This window comes from Narcine bancroftii, chromosome 6, assembly GCF_036971445.1.
Source record: "Narcine bancroftii isolate sNarBan1 chromosome 6, sNarBan1.hap1, whole genome shotgun sequence".
Lineage (NCBI taxonomy): Eukaryota > Metazoa > Chordata > Chondrichthyes > Torpediniformes > Narcinidae > Narcine > Narcine bancroftii.
Window position 1 is genome coordinate 226082353 of NC_091474.1, and position 20042 is coordinate 226102394.

General features: G+C 45.8%; 1 protein-coding gene across 4 annotated transcripts in view; it reads right to left on the minus strand.

Moving 5' to 3' along the window:
* Positions 1–20042, minus strand: part of wasf1 (WASP family member 1) — a 125858-nt gene that overhangs the window by 63238 nt on the left and 42578 nt on the right. Inside the window, exon 2 of one of the 4 annotated variants that reach the window (XM_069887588.1) lies at positions 7984–8039. The exons of the other annotated variants lie outside the window; for them this stretch is intronic. The gene's annotated coding sequence lies outside the window, so the exon portion shown is untranslated. The remainder of the gene's footprint in view (positions 1–7983; positions 8040–20042) is intronic. 4 annotated transcript variants of the gene reach the window in all.

The window sequence follows — 20042 nt, forward strand, 5'->3', positions numbered from 1 at the left end:
CCAGTCCACGTCCACCATGTCAAAGCACAATGTGCAGCATGACATTCTGACACCGGTCCCACCCCTCCAATGTCAAGGCTAGACGACTTCCCCCAGAAAAGCTGCAACTAGCCAAGGAGGAATTCAAGCGAATGGAAGATCTGGGGATCATATGTAGGTCCGATAGCCCATGGGCTTCCCCTCTGCACATGGTACCCAAGGCCAAAGGGGGCTGGCAACCGGCACCTCAACGATTCAACTACCCAGTCCCACATATACAGGACTTCACAGCCAACCTGCATGGTGCAACTGTTTCCTCCAAGGTCGAGGCTACCACCAAATCCTTGTCCACCCAGACGACATTGGGAAGACGGTTATCATCACATGGACTTTTCAAGTTCCTGCGCGTGCCTTTCGGACTAAAAAAATGCAGTGCAGTCCTTCCAGCATCTAATGGACGCAGTAGGAAGGAACCTGGTCTTTGTTTTCATCTACCTGGACGACATTCTTATTGCCAGCAGGAACCACCAGGAACATGCTACCCACTTGCACAAACTCTACTCCCGCCTGGCTGACCTTCCCCTCAGGATTAACCCAGCAAATTGCCAGTGCAGCCAAGAGGTGATCGATTTACTTGGCCACAGAATCATCAGGGATAGAGCAACATCATTGCTGGAGAAGGTGAAGGCCATTTGGCAGTTTGCAAGGCCAAATATGTTCAAGGGCCTTCAGGAATTTGTTGGCATGGTCAACTTTTACAACTGGTTTATACCCACCGCAGCACGAATCACGCACACCTTATTTGCCTTGATGACCTCCAAACAGAAAGACTTAGCTTGGAGTGAGGGGGCAGCCAAGGCTTTCAAAAGGACAAAAGAAGCCCTAGCCCACACCATGTCACTGGTCCACTCTAGAACGGACGTTCCCATCTCCCTGACAGTCAACACATCGGCCACAGAAGTAGGGGGCATACTCAAACAGCTGGTCGACAGACATTGGAGGCTACTGGCTTTCTTCAGCTGTCATTTGTGCCCCCCCATATTAAAATACAGTGCTTTTGACCAGGAACTCCTGGCCCTCTACCTCACGGTCAGGCACTTCCGCTACTTCCTTGAGGGCAGGCCTTTTGTTGTCTTCATCGACCACAAAACCCTCACCTACACATTTGCAAAAGTTTTTGATCCCTGGTCCAGCAACACCACTTGGCAAACATCTCAGAATTCGCCACCAACATTCAACACCTCTCCAGCAAGGAGAATGTCATTGCAGATGCCCTCTCAAGGCCAACTATTCAGTCCTCAAATCCAGGCCTGAATTATCTCGAGCTTGCATGGGCACAGGAAGACAATGGAGAGACCCAGGCTTTTTACACAGCCATCACTGGCCTCTGTTCGAAGATGTTCCCCTACCAGACTATAACCGCACCCTGCTCTACGATTTCTCCCCCGACCAGTCATTCTGGGTCAATGAAGATGATGGGCCTTTCACGCCATCCACGACCTCTCACTCCTGTTCATCAGAACCATGGCACGCATGGTTGCTGCACGTTTTGCAAGGCATGGCTTTCGAAAACAGGTCACGGACTGGGCCTGCATTTGCACACACTGCCAGACTTCCAAAATAAACACACAAAAGTTCCCGACCAGCAGTTTGAACCACCCAGCCACGTCGATATTGTCGGTCCCTTGCCCATTTCATGAGAAGTCTGGTATCTCCTCGCCGTGGTTCACTGAGCCACAAGATGGCCAGAGGCCATTCCCCTCAAAGTCACATCCGCAGAAGCTTGCGCCAGGGCAGTGCTCACAATGGATATCCCAGTTCAGGACACCGGCCCATATTACTATGAACAGGGGAGCACAATTCACCTTGTGCACACAGCTTGCCTCCTTCCTTGGCATGAAACTCCACCACAACACTGCCAACCACCCACAGTCCAATGGCCTCATAGAACGTTTCCACCATCACCTAAAATCGGCACTCATGGCCGCCTGACCGAACCCGACTGGGTGAAGCTCCCTTGGGTGCTCCTTGGCATCCGGACATCACCCAAGGAGGACCTCCATGCCTCCTCAGCCCAGTTGGTCTACGGGGTCCCTTTGACCCTCCCCGGAGAATTCCTCCCTACCATCAAGGGCACAAACACAGAAGGAGGGGCAGCACTACAAAAACTGAGGGAGAGGTTGGGTTCCCTCGTACCACGGCCACCCTCTCACCTCAGTGCCCGGAGACTTAAAGACAACTGATTATGTGTTTGTTCACCGAGGTACACACTTTCCCCCCCCCCCCCACCCCTCACCAGCAACCATACAAAGGCCCCTACAAGGTGAACCACAGGAGCAGCAAAACGCTAGACGTTGGGGGCAGGGAGGAACTGTTCACAGCCGACCACCTGAAGCCCATGCATCTCGACCTCAGCCAGCCATTTTCTCTTCCACCAGCCAAGCATAGGGGCAGGGCCCCTAAGGCGAAACCAACACAGGATTCAGGGGCACGCCACTATCACTGGTTCTGGGGGGTAGGGGAGTGGTTATGTGGTAGTGCACATTTCTGACAGCAGGCGAACCGGCCCCGCATGTTACGGTTGCGGCAGCAGAGCAGCCGTATCAAAATAGCACCGCCAGAGTTGTCTTTTCCGCCAGCCGGGTTGGGTCCACATGCATGCAGGTCAATGTTATGACGTGGTGTCCAGCGCAAGGGCAGGACTTACCGGTGGCCTTATAAGGCACAGCGCGGGAAGTTTCAATAAACAACTGGAGTGCAGACGAGCCCACTGAATACTGGTCTCGTTCTTTCGACTCTGTTTAGCTGCCGCTAAATTCTCTACACTGAAGAGTTGGTTCTCCAATTCTTTCAAGAATCTCAGTTTGGCCAAAAGTGGTACGCATTCATTTAGCCATCAAGTTGATGAATGTCTGGAAGTTACTTGCGCGTAATTAAGGCGTGTGTATTGTGCAGACCACTCACACAGAAGTATGGCATAACAAGCAAATCAATGTCTGTTGTAGTGTCACACTTCCTTCTCCTCGACCATCAGGGGCACCCAACAAGTGTGCTTAACCCCCTACTTTATTCCTACTCTACAACTGTGACTATGCAGCCAAGTTCAACTCCAATTCAATCTACAAATTCACAGATGACAATATTGTTGTTGGCTGAATAACTGAAAATGATGTCAGAATATGTGGGTGTCACAGTTAGCATGGCAGCTAGTGCAACACTATTACAGCGTCACGGACCTTGGTTTGAATCTGGTGGTCTATAAGGAGTTTGTAATTCTCTCAGTGTCTGTGTGGGTTTCCTCCCACCCTTCAAAAAATGTATGGGGCTATAGGTTAATTAGTGTATTCAGGGGGGCATGGCCCGTTATCGTGCTCTACATCAAAATTTAAATTTAATGTCAAGAATCTGGTTGGGATGTGCCAGAACATCAATCTTGCTCTCAACTTCACCAAGACGAAAGAGCCAACTGTTGATTTTAGGAAGGTGAGGGCGAGGACCACATACGACTACTTGGGAGTCTATACTTCAGAAGACCGTGTCTGCTTCCAGCATATCATGGCAACCATCAAGAAGGCCTCTACTTCCTCAAGAATCCATTGAAATTTGGAATGTTGTTGGATACTCCATCAAATTTCTCCAGATACTCTGTGGAATAAACGCTGTCTAGTTGCATCACAGCCTAGGTTGTGAATTTGACTTCCCTAAGATAGCAAACATAGCCAAGTTCATCACAGGCTCTGACCTCCCTCCATTGCACACATTTATGTGAGGTACTGCCTCAAGAAGGCAGCCAACATCACAAAGGACCTCCATTACTGGTTCTCACTGGTACCTTCATGCAGAAGGTACAGAAGCTTGAAAATCAGCACCTCTCAGTTCAATAACTATTTTTTCTAATAGCTATCAGACTCTTGAATCTCCCCTTGCTATACTAGTCATCACAAAAGACTGTTTTCACTATTGCAAGTCATTTATTTGTGCATGAGGAATAGGGTGAATATTTATATCTTACTTGTGTATTTATTGTTTTTTTAAATTTAATTCAATTAGTTTACTATGGCAGTTTTTCTTTATAAGCACCTGTTTGACTGCAGGAAGTAAACATGTTGTACAATGTGTATGATAATGCATCATATTTAGATTAAGCTTATCTGGTATGCAGCTGGGGAAATCTAAAGCATGGTTCTTCTTCTTGTGGCTAAGTATTTGGCATGGTGTTCTCTTGCTTCTCACTGACTTAATCCTGGACCCCCCATGTCAATGTAATCACAAAGAAGGTTCACCAGTGGCTATTCTTTGTGAGGTGTTTGAGAAGATTCGGTATGTCACCGTGGTCCATGTACCATGGAGACTATTCTGACTGGTTGCATCATTGTCTGGTACGGAGGAACTAATGCTCAGGACAAGAAAAAACTCCAGAGGGTTGTAAACTCAGCCTGCGACATCATGGGCACCAGACATCATTCCATTGAGGACATCTACAAGAGGTGGTGTCTTAAGAAAGCAGCTTCTATCTCAAGGACTCCCTCCCCTGCCCTATTCATTCTGCTACCCTCAGGGGAAAAAAAAGTAAAGGAGCCGAAAGACAAGCACTCAATGGCACAAGAGCTACTTCTTTCCCACTACCATCAGATTCCTGAATGATTAATGATCCAAAAGACACTGCCTTACTTTGCACTTTCGTGCACTATTTCTATTTCTATTTTTGTAAGGTGATTACGTGAATGTTTGCACTGTGATGTTGTTGCAAAACAACAAATTTCATGATTTGTTCATGACAATAAATTCTGATTCTGACTTTCATGCTGCCGTTCACATAGCTAAACCCAATCACATTCTCAAAAACTAAATTTCAAGCTGACTAGCATGTCCAACCTCCAATGTCCTTTCTACTCTGGTCTATCCTCCAAATTCCAGACATAATCCTCTCTACCCCAACCGCAGCTATTCATCATCTAATTCCATGGAATGTGGGAACAGCTGCAAGCAAGAAGCAGAGCAAGCAGATTCCAAGTAGATAATTTGGCAGTGGGATCATTGTGTTCTTTTGAATCTCTCCATTGGCTAGTTCCACCCAATAAAAAGGGAAGCCCAAGCAGAGTGGCCTACGTGTGCAACTTTGAAACTTTGGCTAGATAGGCATCGGTGAGGAGGCCGAGGAGAAGGTGCTGGAGTTGAGGCAAGGCAAGGACAGGTTTTTGTAACATTTTTTTCCTATTTCTTGACAGTGGGAATGACAACCAGGGCATGTTCCTCTTGGAGGATGTGGATTGTCAAGGAAGCCATTCCTGATGACTTAATCTGGGAGAAGTGCATCCAACCGCAGTTCCTTTCAACATGCTAGGGAATTGGAATGGGAGTTGGATGAATGCCAGATCATTGGGAGGCAGAGAGGTTGATGGACAGGAGTTACAGGGACACTGTCACATCTAGGAAGTAGAGGAAGACACCTGGTGACAGGCATGAGAGGGAAAGGGAACTGACTGTCAGTGTGGAGCAGTGCAGTTCCCTTCAATAACATACTATGGTGGAAAAAGACCTACCCAGGCACAAGTCACAGTGGTCAGGTCTCTGGCACAGAGTATGGCCTTGTGGCTAAGAAGGGAAGGGAGGAGAAGAAGCAAGCTGAAGTGATAGGGGATTCCATAGTTAGGGGGATAGATAAGAGGTCCTGTTTAAGAGATCGAGAATCCTGGATGGTATGTTGCCAACCTAGTGACAGGGTCCAAGAAGGCTCACATCAAGTTCATGTCATTCTCAGGAGGGAGAGTGAATAGTCAGATGGCATAGTCCATGTAGCGACTGATGATGTAGATAGGAAGGGTGAAGAGATCCTGCAAGTAGAGTTTAGGGAGTTAGGCGCTAGGTTGAAGGATAGGATCTCCAGGGTTGTGATCTCAGAATTGCTATCCGTGTCATGTGCTAGTGGGGTTAGAAATAGGAAAATGTAGCTTTACATGTAGCTAAGGAGATGGTGCAGGAGGGAGGGCTTCAGGTTTCATGATCATTGGGCTCTCTTTCAGGGAAGGTGAGACCTATTCCAAAGGGATGGTTTGCATCTGAACTGGAGAGGGACTAATATCTTTGCAGGAAAGTTTGCTCGTGCTGCTCCAGGGGGATTAAACTAGATTTGCATGGGGATGGGAACTAGAGTGCAAATGTCAATGGGGGAGTGGAGGGAGCAAAAGATGAAGTGAAGATTGAATGTAATATCAGATGTCAAATAGTTCAACGTGATGGAAATGTTCTCAGGTGCATCTATTTCAATGCAAGGACTATTGTAGGAAAGGCAGACGAGCTTAGAGCGAGGATTGGCATGTGGATTTATGACATCGTGGCCATCAGTGAAATTTGGATGTGGGAGGGGCAGGACAGGCAGCTCAATATTCCGGGCTTCCTTTGCTTCAGACGAAACAGAACAGGGAGAATGAAAGGGGCAGTAGTAGCATTACTCATCAGGGAAAATATCTTGGCTGTGTTCAGAGGCTATATGGGTAGAATGAGGAACAGGAAAGGTACTACACACTTATGGGGTTCTATTATAGAGCACCCAACAGTCAGAGAGAATTGAAAGAGCAAATCTACAGAGAGATAGCAGAAAGCTGCAGGAAACAAAATAGTGATAGTAGGAGATTTTAACTCTCCACATATTGACTGGGACACCATAGTGTAAAAAGACTGGATGGTTTAGAGCAGGGTTGGCCAACCTTTTAATTTTTTATTTAGATATACAGCACGGTTACAGGCCATTTCGACCCATGAGTCCATGCCACCCAATTAAACTACATCCCTGGTATGTACTTGCAGGCCGAAATGGACCGTTACCATGCTATATGTCCAAATTAAAAATTAATAGCTTGGCCACCCCTGGCTTAAAGTTTGTCAAATGCATTCAAGGAAGTTTTCAAAATCAATAATATTGAGGAAATAACTAGAGAGAGTGCAATACTGAATCTCCTATGAGGGAACGAGACAGGACAGGTGACAGAAGTATGTGTAGGGGAACATTTTGGATACAGTGATCATAATGCCATTAGTTTCAAATTGATTATGGAGAAAGATAGGTCTAGGCCTTGGGTTAAGATTCTACAATTTAGAAATTCCAATTTTGAGGAAATATGAAAAGATCTAGAATATGTGAATTGGGATAAGTTGTTTTATGAAAAGGATGTTCTAATAAGTAGAGTCCTTCGAAGAAGAAATTTTGAGAATATAAAGTTTGTATGTTCCAGTTAGGATTAAAGTCAAAGTAAACACACATAGGGAACCTTGGTTTTTGAGGGATATTGGGGATCTGGTTCGGAAAAAAGAGGTGAATAGCAGGTATAGGCAACAAGGAGCAAATGAGGTTCTTGAGAAGTATAAAAATGCAAGAAAAAAGTCAAGAAAGAAATCAGGAAGGCTAAAAGGCATGAGGTTGTATTTGCAGACAATGTAAGGAAATTCCTAAGGGTTTCTACAGTATCTTAAGAGCAAAAGGACATTTGGGGACAAAATTAGTCCCCTTGAAGATCATAATGATGAGGGAACCAGAAGAGATGAGCGAGATCTTAATTTAAAAAAAAATCAGTATTTACTCAGGAAACTAGCACAAAGTCTAAGGAAGAAAGAAAAACAAGCAGTGAGGTTATGGAACCTATACAGATTAAAGAGGAAGAAATGCTTGCTGTCTTAGAGCAAATATGGGTAGATAAATCCCCATGGGTCGGACAAGATATTCCCTCGGACCTTGAGGGAGGCTAGTGTAGAAATTCCAGGGGTTCTGGCAGAAATATTTAAAATGTCCTTAGCCACATGTCTGGTGACAGAGGATTTGCAGGTAACTCATGTTGTTCTGTTGTTTAAAAAAGGCTCCAAAACTAACCCTGAAAATTATAGTGCAGTGAGCCTGACATCAGTAGGAGGCAAATTATTGTAAGGTGCTTTTAAGAGATCAGCTATTTGGATAGTCAGATACTGGTTAGCGATAGTCAGCATAGTTGTGTTTGAACCTTTCTGACCAACCTTCCATGTGGGATCTTGCCGAAGACCTTACTGAACTCCATGTAGAACAGTGGGATCTGGGAATACAAATACATAATTCTCAGAATGTGATGTCACATGTAGATAGGGCTGTAAAGAGAGCTTTTGGCACATAGGCCTTCATACTTCTACAGGCATAATGTGGAGAGCATTCTGGCTGGTTGCATCACTGACTGGTAAGGAGGTGCCAACTCTCAGGACAAGAATGAACTCCAGAGGGTTGTTCACTCGGTCTGCGACATCACAGGCACCAGATTTCACTCCATTGAAAAAAGCAGCCTATATCCTCAAAGACCCCCCCCCCCCCATCCCCCAACACCGACCCAGGCCACAGCCTCTTCACTCTACTACCATCAGGGAAAAGGTACAGGACCCTAAAGATGACCAATTATTGGCACAAGGACAGCTTCTTCCCCTCGGTCATTAGATTCCTAAATATGCAATGAACCAAAGACACTGCCTTACTTTTCATGCTCTATTATTGTTAATATTATATTTTATTTTTATGATAATGTCATAAGATGGTTATAATATGTATGTTTGCACTATGATATTCTACTGCAAAACACCAAATTTCATGACGTTCATGACTATAAATCCTGATTCTGATAAATCAAAGTATTGAGTATTGGAGTTGGGATGTGAGGTAAAATTTTACAAGACATTGTGAGGCAAAATTTGGAGTATTGTGTGCAGTTCTGGTCACATAACTGTAAGAATGATATCAATAAGAGCACAGAGAAGATTTACTGGGGTGTTACCTGGACTTCAGGAACTGAATTACAGGGAAAGGTTAAACAGGTTTGGACTTTATTCCCTGGAGTGTAGAAGAATGAGGGGAGATTTGATAGAGGTATTTAAAATTATTAGAGGGATAGAGTGAGTAAATGTAGGTAGGCACTTTCCACGGAGGGTAGGTGAGTTACAAACCAGAGGACATGGAATAAGGATGAAAGGAGAAATAGGGGGAACATGAGGGGCAACTTCACACAGAGCATGGTGGGAGTGTGGAACAAATTGCCAGCTGAAGTGGTGAAAGTGGACCCAATTTTAACATTTAAGAGGTACATGGCTGCAAGGGGTATGGAGGGCTAGGGTCAGGGTGCAGGTCATTGGTAAAATATTAGTTCAGCATGGACTAGGAGGGCCAAAGGGCCTGTTCCTGTGTGCTGTAATGTTCTATGATTTGAATAAATGTTGCTTTAAAATAAAATGCTTGCACTGTTATCACAATGCCTTATGTCTTGTTCAAGTCTTCATAGAATTTGATTGCTTTGTGAAAATTGTTTGACACCCTATGCAGTACCACTTTAACATAATTTTCAAAGGTAAAATTATTGCTAATAACTAGATACCAAATACTGATGCAACCAACAAATATAAGTATTAGAGGTGAGATTTTTTTAAAAATGTATTGTTTTCAATTTATAAATCCAATATTGAACTTATTTTTAAAGATTTTCATGTTCAGTAAGATAGTAGATCACAGATTATTGATCATTGAGATAAAGTAGAAGTGTAGAAAATGTAGTGACAGAGTAAAACCTCGAGGTTCGACTTCAACACAAATCGATTCTCTCTTCGTAACAGCTGCTGCTTTCTCAATAGAAAATCCAACTGTGTTGAATATAAATTTAAAATAAATATTCAAAATTATTAGACTTTTGTACTGAATGTGGAGATTGAGCATCATTATAGTTTGTTTCACACTAATTTTCAGTGTGGGTTTATACATCTGAAGACCTAGATACTCATGTTCTATTCTATATTATCCCGACCTCGGCACCGACCTCGGCACATTTGGGGACCCACGTGACACCCTGGTGATGTCGGGGCCCCCCAGCGAGGTTCTCAGCCAGGTCTGGGCTGGGAGTATAAGACCAGCCAGGCAGCCTGCAGTAAATCAGTTTTGGTCACTGAACTCAACCTGTCTGGTTGTGCGATCCTTCAGTTAGTAGTGTAGCCGCCGCTACAATTGGTGACCACCGACAGGTTCAAACGTCTTTAAACCAAACATGAACGACCCTTCGATCAACGCTATAGCCATCAAGCTTCCTGACTTCTGGGTTCAGGAACCAGAGACCTGGTTCAGCCACGCAGAGGCTCAGTTACACCTCCACAGATTTCATTGGATTCGACCTAGTTTTACCGTGTGGTTGCCGCCGTCCAGGCCACCGCCAAACACGTGCTGCACCTCATTCAGCACCCACCCGCGGAAGATAAGTATGGGACAATCAAGTGGGTGCTCACAAGCTTTCGGCCTCTCCAGGCACCAGCGTGCCCCTCGGATGCTGTGCTTCAATGCCTTAGGGGACAGAACTCCAATCGAGTTGATGGACTAGATGCTCGTGCTCATGGGCAATCTCACCAACTGCCCAATCTTCGAGCGCGTTTTCCTTGACCATCTGTCTGAAGACATCCGGCCGTTACTGTCCCAGGAGAGCTTTGTCAATCCTAGGAAGGTCACTTAAAAGGCTCAGGAGCTATGGCTCGAACGATTCCTGGAGGGCTCAGCAGTCCAGCAGGTCACGGGCGCTGCGGTAGAACACCTGGCCCCTGCAGGGGCCTCAAAGAGCATAGCCAGAAACAAGTCATTCATTCAAGCCTCTGCTTCTTCCACCAGCGCTGGGGAGCCAAGGCTTGGAAGTGTCATCAGCCCTGTTCGTTCCAGGGAAATGAGCAGGCCGGCCGCTGTTAATGGCTGCGGCGGCTGGCCAAGAACACAGCCTTCTCTACCTGCGGGATTCAGTCAGCGGCCGACTCTTCCTCGTCGACACCGGGGCCCAGATCAGCGTCATCCAGGCCACAGCCATCGAGTCCCAGAACCGGCCTCGAGGACCTCTCCTCCATGCAGTCAATTCGGCGGAGATCCGGATGTATGGAGACGAGACCATTCACTTCCAGATTGGCCAGCGAAAGTTCTCATGGAAGTTCACTATTTCTTCCCTTCCAACCGCCATCCTGGGTGTCGACTTCCTCCTCACTCACGGACTCCTGGTCGACATTCGATGTAGGCAACTGTTAGATGCCCGTACATTCCAATTTGTTCGCCTCAACGCCTCCCACACAGAGCAGCCGCAAATGGCCACGGTCAGCACGCCCAAGGACGAGTTTCAGCGTATCCTGGATGAGTTCCCGTCCCTCCTCAAGCCGCAGTTCACCGTTGCCTCACCACACCACAGGGTGTTCCATTACATCCCCACCCAAGGCCCGCCGGTCAACTCCAAGGCATGCCGGCACCTGCTGGACAAGCTCCAGATAGCAAAGGAAGAGTTCTCGCATCTGCAGGAGCTGGGGATCATTCGACGCTCCGACAGTCCTTGGACCTCAACACTCCACCTGGTCCAGAATGCCTCCGGCGGCTGGCACCCCTGAGGAAATTATTGACGGCTTAATGACGCAATGGTACATGACTGTTACCCAATCCCTCACATCCAGGACTTTACAGCCAACCTACATGGTGCGAGGGTATTCTCAAAGGTCGACCTGGTGCATGGGTATCACCAAATCCCAGTGCACCCCGAGGACATACCCAAAACGGCCATCATCGCCCCCTTCGGCTTGTTTGAGTTCCTACGCATGCCATTCGGGCTCAAGAACACTGTCCAGACCTTCCAGCACCTTATGGACACAGTGGGCAGGGATTTGAATAACGTATTCATTTACCTGGACGACATCCTTGTTGCCAGCAGAGAACAGGCACAACACAAGTCTCACCTGCGCACCCTCTTCTCCCGACTGGTCGACTTCGGCCTAACGATCAATCCGGCCAAGTGTCAGTTCGGGAAAGAGTCCATGCAGTTCCTGGGCCATACCATCATGGACGAAGGAGTTACACCTGCCGTTCGCTGCAATCAGGGAGTTCCCACAGCCGGACAACCTTAAGGGGCTACAGGAGTTTGTGGGTATGGTCAATTTCTGTAACCGCTTCATTCCAGGCACTGCGCACATCATGCAGCCGCTCTTCGCCCTCATTGTGGCCAAAGACAAGACACTCTCCTGGACTCCAGAGGCCAGCAGGGCATTCGAAGCCACGAAAGATGCCCTCGCGATGGCTACCCTGCTCGTCCACCCATGCATCGATCTGCATATGGCATTCTCCGTCGATGCCTCTGCCACAGCCATCGGCACCATCCTGAAGCAGTAGGTGAACAGACGCACTGGCATTCTTTAGCCGACTTCTTTGCCCGCCAGAGCACAAGTATAGCATTTCGATTGTGAGTTGCTGGACATGTACCTGGCGGTACGTCATTTCCGTTATTTCTTGGAGGGGAGGCCTTTCACCATTTTTACCAACCACAAACTCCTCACTCAGGCGCTTGCTATGGCAAGAGATCCCTGGTCGGCCCACCAACAGCGTCACCTCTCCTTCGTGTCGGAGTTCACCACCGACATTCGGCACAAGGCGGGGAAACACAACGTGGTCACCGACGTACTCTCACGGCCGGCCATTTGCACGCTGTCACCCAGCCTCTACTTCGACCAGCTCACCCGGTACCAGAAGTCCGACGAGGAAATGCGGGCTTTCAGTACTGCCACCACGGGCCTGCGGTTCCAGGACCTCCCGACTCCTCATGGTGAGGGCACCGTCCTATGCGATGACTCCAGGGGCACCCCGTGACCAGTGGTCCCCCAGCAGTGGTGCAGGCAAGTCTTCCACCATATCCATGATCTTTCCCCCCCCTTCCATCAGGTCCACGGTCCTTTGGTGGCAGAACGTTTTGTCTGGCACGGGCTTCGGAAGCGGGCCAGAACCTGCATTCATTGCCAGCTTTCCAAGGTACACAGGCACACCAGAGCGCCCGTACAAGATTTCGAACAGTCTGGGAACGGTTCAGTCACATACATGTGGATATCGTTGGAACTGTTACCTTTTCACAGTGGTAGACTGCACCACTCGTTGGCCCGAGGCGATCCCGATGCCAGATGCCTCCTGCTCCCGAGCACTTTTGAATGGTTGGGTTGCCCGGTTCGGCGTCCCAGTGATTGGGGTGCCCAGTTCACCTCTGTGTTCTGGGCACAGCATGCCAACAGGTGAGCTACATCACACCACGGCCTATCACCCACAGGCCAATGGGCTTGTCGAGAGATTGCACCACCACCTTAAGTCGGCACTTATGGCCTGCCTCACCAGCCCCGACTAGGTGGACGAGCTGCCTTGGGTGCTCCTGGGCATCCGCTCGACACCCAAAGCAGACCTACAGGTGTCATCAGCCGAGTTGGTTTATGGTGCACCGCTAGCCCTACCCGATGAGTTTGTCAATGCACCTCACAACCTCCAGCAATCACTGCACAGTCTACTTCCACGCTTCCAAGCCCAGTTAGACTCCTTCACACTCCCACCGCTGCCCAGACATGGCACATGGGCCTCTTACAACCCAAGTGAGCTGTATTCCGCAGAGCACGTTTTTCTCAGGCGTGGCCCATCCACATCACCTCTACAAAGACCATATGAAGGGGCGTACAAAGTCATCCAGCGTTCAGGATCCACTTTCACACTGGACATCAGTGGTAAGAGGGAACTGTTCTACCGAACCAGTAGTTGTGGCCCAGCCCAAGAAGCGAGGCCGCCCGGCAAGAAAAGACATTGGCGCTGGTTCTGTGGGGGGGGGGGGGGAGGGCTGTGTGGCGGTATGCCATTAGGGGCAGCCCGCCAAAATGGCACCGTCGGGGGTCTCCTCCCGACCTCGGCGCCAGGCTGACTTCGGGGCCCCCCAGCACGGTTCTCAGCCAGGTCCAGGCTGGGAGTACAAGACCAGCCAGGCAGCCTCCAATAAATCAGTTTTGCTCACTGAACTCAACCCTTCTGGTTGTGCGATCCTCCAGTTAGTAGTGTAGCCGCTGCTACAAGGTTTTTAATAAAATTATACCAGCTGTAAAATTTCTTTATGTGGAAAGAATACAAATGTATAAGTGCTTTATGTACAGATACATCTGGAAACTAGAATGAATATGCTCCCAACCCTCTTCTTATCATTTTACTATATTCAATACAGCAATATATTTAGCCATCATAAAAGAGGAAAACATAATTTATGTTTTTTCTCCATTCAGCCATAGAAAATGCTTTTACCAAAGCCCACACCATCCATCAGCTCTTCTGCATAAATGCAGTATCATTCATCACTGAAGACATGGGTATAACCATGCATGAAATGAGATTTTTTTTTAAAAAAAGCATTCAAGTCAAGGTATCTTCAAGTACACATATCCTTTCACCAACATCTCATCATATTTGGATCTCAATTCCAGGTATTCCTGCGTTCTGAAAGAAAATGAAAGTTCAATTGTGTGAAATTGTCTAGCAGATCAGTCATTGAGGGAGCGGTCATCGTCAGAGTGGACTGAGTCAGATTATAAGGCTTTGGCTCAACAAGAATAGGTAAGAGGCAAGGGCTAGTAGGAGTTGAAGTAAGGAAGGGCCACTCTATTCAAGAAACAAAAAGGATTCAGCAGGTAGGCACAGGTAAGGGCAGGTTTTATACATCATAAATTTTATTCCTCTGGTCATAAACAGTGGTTATGGCAGCCAAGGCGGGGAAAGCTCCTCTTTCAGAATGTGGGTTGTCAGGGGAGCCAGCAGTATCCCTGACGACTGCATCTGCAAGAAATGCATCCAGCTGCAGCTCCTGACAAGCAGAGTTAAGGAATTGGAGCTGGAGTTGGATGAACACCAGATCACTCAGGAGGCAGAGGGGGTGATAGACAGGAGTTACAGAGACATCATCATACCTCGGAGGCAGGAGGAGGGTAGATGGGTGACAGTCAGGAGTTGGAAAGTGAACAGGCAGACAGTGCAGGGTACCTCTGTGGACATCCTCCTCAATAATTTTGGATACTGCTGGCGGGGGTTGGGGGGAGTGACCTACCAGGGACAAGCCATCTCTGGCATGGAGTCTGGTCCTGTGGCTAAGAAGGGAAGGAAGGAGAAGAGGCAAGCTGTAGTGATAGGGAATTCCATAGTTAGGGTGATAAGAGGTTCTGTGGGTGAGATCTAGTATCCCGGATCATATGTTGCCTCCCTGGTGCCTGGGTCCAAGATAGCTCAGATCGAGTTCATGGCATTCTCAGGAGGGAGAGTGAGCAGCCATGGTCCATATATTGGGACCAATGACATGGGTAGGAAAGGTGAGGAGGTCCTGCAGAGAGAGTGCAGTGAGTTAGGCACTAGATTGAAGTACAGGACTGCCAGGGTTGTGATTTCATTATTGCTACCCGTGCCTTGTGCTAGTGAGGTTAGAAATAGGAGGATAATGCAGATTAACACATGGCTAAAGACATGGTGCAGGGGAGCGCTTCAAATTTTTGGATCATTCGGCTCTCTTCCAGGGATAGTTTGCATCTGAACTAACTAATATCCTTGCAGGAAGCTAATGCTGCTCTGGTGGGTTTAAACTAAATTTGCATTGGGATTGGAACCAGAGTGCCAGAGCAGAAAGAGGAGTGGAGGAGGGAAAAGATTATGTGAAAATTGCATGCACCATTAGAAATCAACGGGTTGTACGTGACAGAAATTTCTGAATTTGCTTTTATTTCAATGCAAGGAGTATTGTAGGAAAGGCAGACGAGCTTAGAGCATGGATTGGCAATGTGGAATTATGACATTGTGGCCATTAGTTGTGTTGGTTCCAGGACTGGCAGCTCAATGTTCCAGACTTCTGTTGGTTTAGATGCAGCACAACAGTGGGGGGGGGGGGGGGGGGGGGAATGAAAGGGAGAAGAGTGGCACTACTCATCAGGGAACATATCACATCTGTGCTCATTCAGGCAGGACAGACCAGAGGGTTCATAGACCGCCCAATAGTCTACAAGCATTGGAGAAGCAAATCTGTAGAGAGAGTGCAGACAGTTGCAGGAAACAGAAGGTTGTGATGGTAGGGGATTTTATTTTTCCACATATTGACTGCGATTCCCATCTGGAAAAGGGCTGGATGGCTTGGAGTTTGTCAAATGTGTTCAGGAAAGATTTCTAAATCAATATACAGAGGTACCAAAAACAGAGAATGCAATACTAGATCTCCTTTTAGGGAATGATAGAAGTATGTGTAGGGGAACATATTTGGTCTAGTGATAATAAATGGCATTAGTTTCAAGTTAAGAAAAGGATAAGGCGGGGCCTCTGGTTGAGATTCTAAATTAGAGAAAAGCCAATTTTGAGGAAATGAGAAAGGATCTACAATCCATGGATTGAAAGAAGTTATTTGTGGGCAAGGATGTGTGAAATAAGTAGAGGGTCTTCAAAGGTGAAATTTTGAGAGTACAGAGTTCCTGTCAGGATTAACGGCAAGAATAGCAGGCATAGGGAACCTTGATGTTCGAGGGTTATTGGGATCTGGTTTGAAAGAAGGGAGTGGTATAGGCAACATGGAGCAAATAATGTACTAGAGGATTATAAAAGATGCAAGAAAAACTTCAAGAAAGAAACAAGGAAGGCCAAAAAAATGTCACAAGGTTGCTTTGCCAGACAACATGAAGGAAAATCCTAAGGGTTTCTACAGGCATGTTAAGAGCAAAAGGATAATAAGGGACAAAATAGGTCTCCCTCAAGATCAGAGTGGTCAACTGTATGGAGCCAAAAGAGATGGGGGAGATCTTAATTTTTTTTCATCAGTATTCACTCAGAAACAGGCACAGAATTGTGGGAAGTAAGGAAAATAAGCAGTGAGGTTAATAAACCTATACAGATTAAAGAGAAGTAGGTGCTTGCTGTCTTAAAGCAAATAAAGATGGATAAATCCCCGGGCCTGACGAGATATTTCTTCGGACCTTGGTGAGGTTAGTGTAGAAATTCCAGGATCTCTGGCAGAAATATTTAAAATCTCCTTAGCCATGGGTGAGGTGCTGGAGGATTGGAGGGTAGCTCATGTTTTTCCGTTGTTTAAAAAAGGCTCCAAAAGGAACCCTAGAAATTATAGGCTAGTGAGCCTCACATCAGTAGTAGGTAAATTATTGGAAGGTGTTCCAAGAGATCGAATGTACAATTATTTGGATAGCTAGAAACTGATTAGGGATAGTCAACGTGGCTAGGCCATGTTTAACCAAATCTTGTAGTTTTTTTGAGGTTACCAGGAACATTGATGAAGGAAAGGCTGTGGATGTTGTCTACATGGACTTTAGTAAGGCCCTTGACAAAGTCCCACATGGGATGTTAGACAGGAAGGTTCAGAAGCTAGGTATTCATGCTGAAGTAGTATCTGGATTCGACAATGTCTGGATGGCAGAAGCCAGAGAGTAGTGGTGGATGATTACTTCTCAGACTAGGGTCCTTTTACTAGTGGTGTGCCTCGTGTATCAATGCTGGGATCATTGTTGTTTTTCATTGATATCAATGATCTGGATGATAATGTGGTAAATTGGATGAACAAGTTTGCAGAACTAAGATTGAAGATGCTGTGGACAGTGAGGAAGACTTTCAAAGATTGCAAAGGCATCTGGTCCAGTTAGAAAAATGGATTGAAAAATGGCAAATGGAATTTAATGCAGACAAGTCTTGAGGTGTTGCATTTTGGAAGGCCAAACCAAGAAAGGACATACATGGGGAATGGTAGGGCTCTGAGGAGTGCGGTAGAATAGAGGGAGCTGGGAATACAGATGCACAATTCCCTGAAAGTGGCATCACAGATGGATATAGTTGTAAAGTGAGCTTTTGGCATATTGGTTTTCATAAATCAAAGTATTAAGTACAGGAATTGGGATGTAAAGTTGTACAAGATATTGGTGAGGCCAAATTTGGAGTATTGTGTGCAGTTTTGGTCACTTAACTACAGGAAAGGTATCAAAAAGATAGAAAGAGTGCAGAGAAGGTTTACTAGGATGTTGACCAGACTTCATGAACTGAGTTACAGGGAAAGGTTAAACAGGTTAGGACTTTATTCCATGGAATGTAGAAGAATGAGGGGAGATTTGATAGAGGTATTTAAAATTATGAGGGGGATAGACAGAGTAAATGTAGATCAGCCTTTTCCAGTGAGGGTAGGTGAGATACAAACCAGAGGACATGGGTTAACGGTGAAAGGGGAAAAGTTAAGGGTTAACACGAGGGGGAATTTCTTCACACAGAGAGTGGTAGAAGTGTGGTACGAGCTGCCAGCTGAGGTGGTGAATGCGGTCTCAATTTCAACATTTAAGAAAATTTGAACAGTTGCATGGATGGGAGAGGAATGGAGGGCTATGGACTGGGTGCAGGCCAGTTGGACTAGGCCAAAAAAAATAGTTCAGCACAGACTAGGACTGAAGAGGCCTGTTTCTGTGATGTAGTGTTCTATGGTTCTAAATGGGTGGAGAAAACACTGACAAATGCTTGTTTTATCTATTTCACTTCTGCATTCAATGGTCCAGAGACATATTATATTGAATATGCTTTGACTGATAAAAGTAAAGAATATGCAAGAATACATGGACAAAATTGACCGAATATTTGATCGTGATAAAAACCATTCATTTCACCTTAACTAGGTTTACAGAAATACACGTTCAGTTGTCTGAATAAGCAATATCCAGAGTTACAAAGCTAGGATTCTATATTTTTCACCCCCAGAGACATTTAATGGTCAAAAAACAAGGGGAGGCAGGCACCAAGAAGGGGGAAGGGGTACCAAGGTGGCGGTTGTCCACCTTCAAGACTGTGCCAACCATCAAGGACCCATTTATGCCCCATTTTATTCTCCCCAAATTTCCATTAACTCACTCCAGATTCGACTCCAAGGGCATATATGTGGCAGTAAACTAGCATCCACCAGTTCTTTCACAGACTCATGCCTGTGAAGCACTAGAAAACCTGGATTTCACACGTTTCATCATTAATAACGGCTTCCACACGAAATCTTCAAGAAACTAATTCTGAATTTGTTGCGTAGATCAAATTATAATCAAGCAATGTGGACAAATATTTGCTGACCACATTCCTAAACTATACTCGATTACGAAGAAAGCTACTATTTGGTTTAGAATATATACACATATTAACTAGATATAAAATTACTGGGGAATCTTTAATGTTGACAATGTTCACATCGTTAAATATTGCAATTGTTGTGCATCACTTGAAATGGTAACTAGAACACAAAATGGATGCTGGTTACAACAGGATTATTTGCAGATTTTATTACTGAATAAACATTTCTTGGAGTGCACTGAGTTGGCTCCAACAAATGCAGGTTGATGCAGTGTTAAAAGCAGGTCATCATCTTTGATGTTTGCTGATCTTTACTGCTATATTTCAGAGGTCAGTTAACAAAATTATAGAGAAACACAAGAATTCCAGGTGCTGGAATCCTGTATTAACAATGGAGAGACTCAGTGGGTTAAGGCAGCATGCATGGAGAGAAAAATAATTAACATTTCAACTTTTCTCTTTATGGAGATGTACCGACTTAAAACAATTGATGGACCATTTCTCTTTATGGATGCTGCCTGACCAACTGAAACTAATAACATGGCTTTTATTGATGCTTGGCAAGAAGAGAGATTTGATCAACAATGCAGTCTGGCTAAAAAAGATACCCAAATCAATAAAATACTGAAAAGTGAAATTAACACATTCTTGCCATTGATCCTAAATTGGGAAAAGTAGGCTGTACTGGGAGGGTCAAGCAATTGCAGCTGGCACAGAGGCTGTGATGGGGATATAAATACTTCAAACATTCTGATTTTCCAAAATATTATCCAAAAGGGGTCATTCTTTGTATACTTTTCCCAGTGGTTCAATGCCATTGCAATGAGAATGTGGTAGGCAAAAGAAATTTGATTTGCATCTCCTGTTTTAATGTTATTCATCTTTACAACATTGTGAAAAATGAAACCATATTCACAATGCAACCTACTACTGTAACAATAACTCTATCTACTTTCCAATGGCCACATCTGGTCGCAAACTTGAAAGCTACTTTTTGTAATCTTGCAAGCTACTTTGTTGTAACCACAAGTCTGAATTACAGTACTCTTACCCATGTTCAAATTCAAAAATAGCAGAATCTGAATATGGGCAGCCACAGTAAATGTATTCAGAGAAATAAATTTCGAAAACAAATTGGGGAATAGAA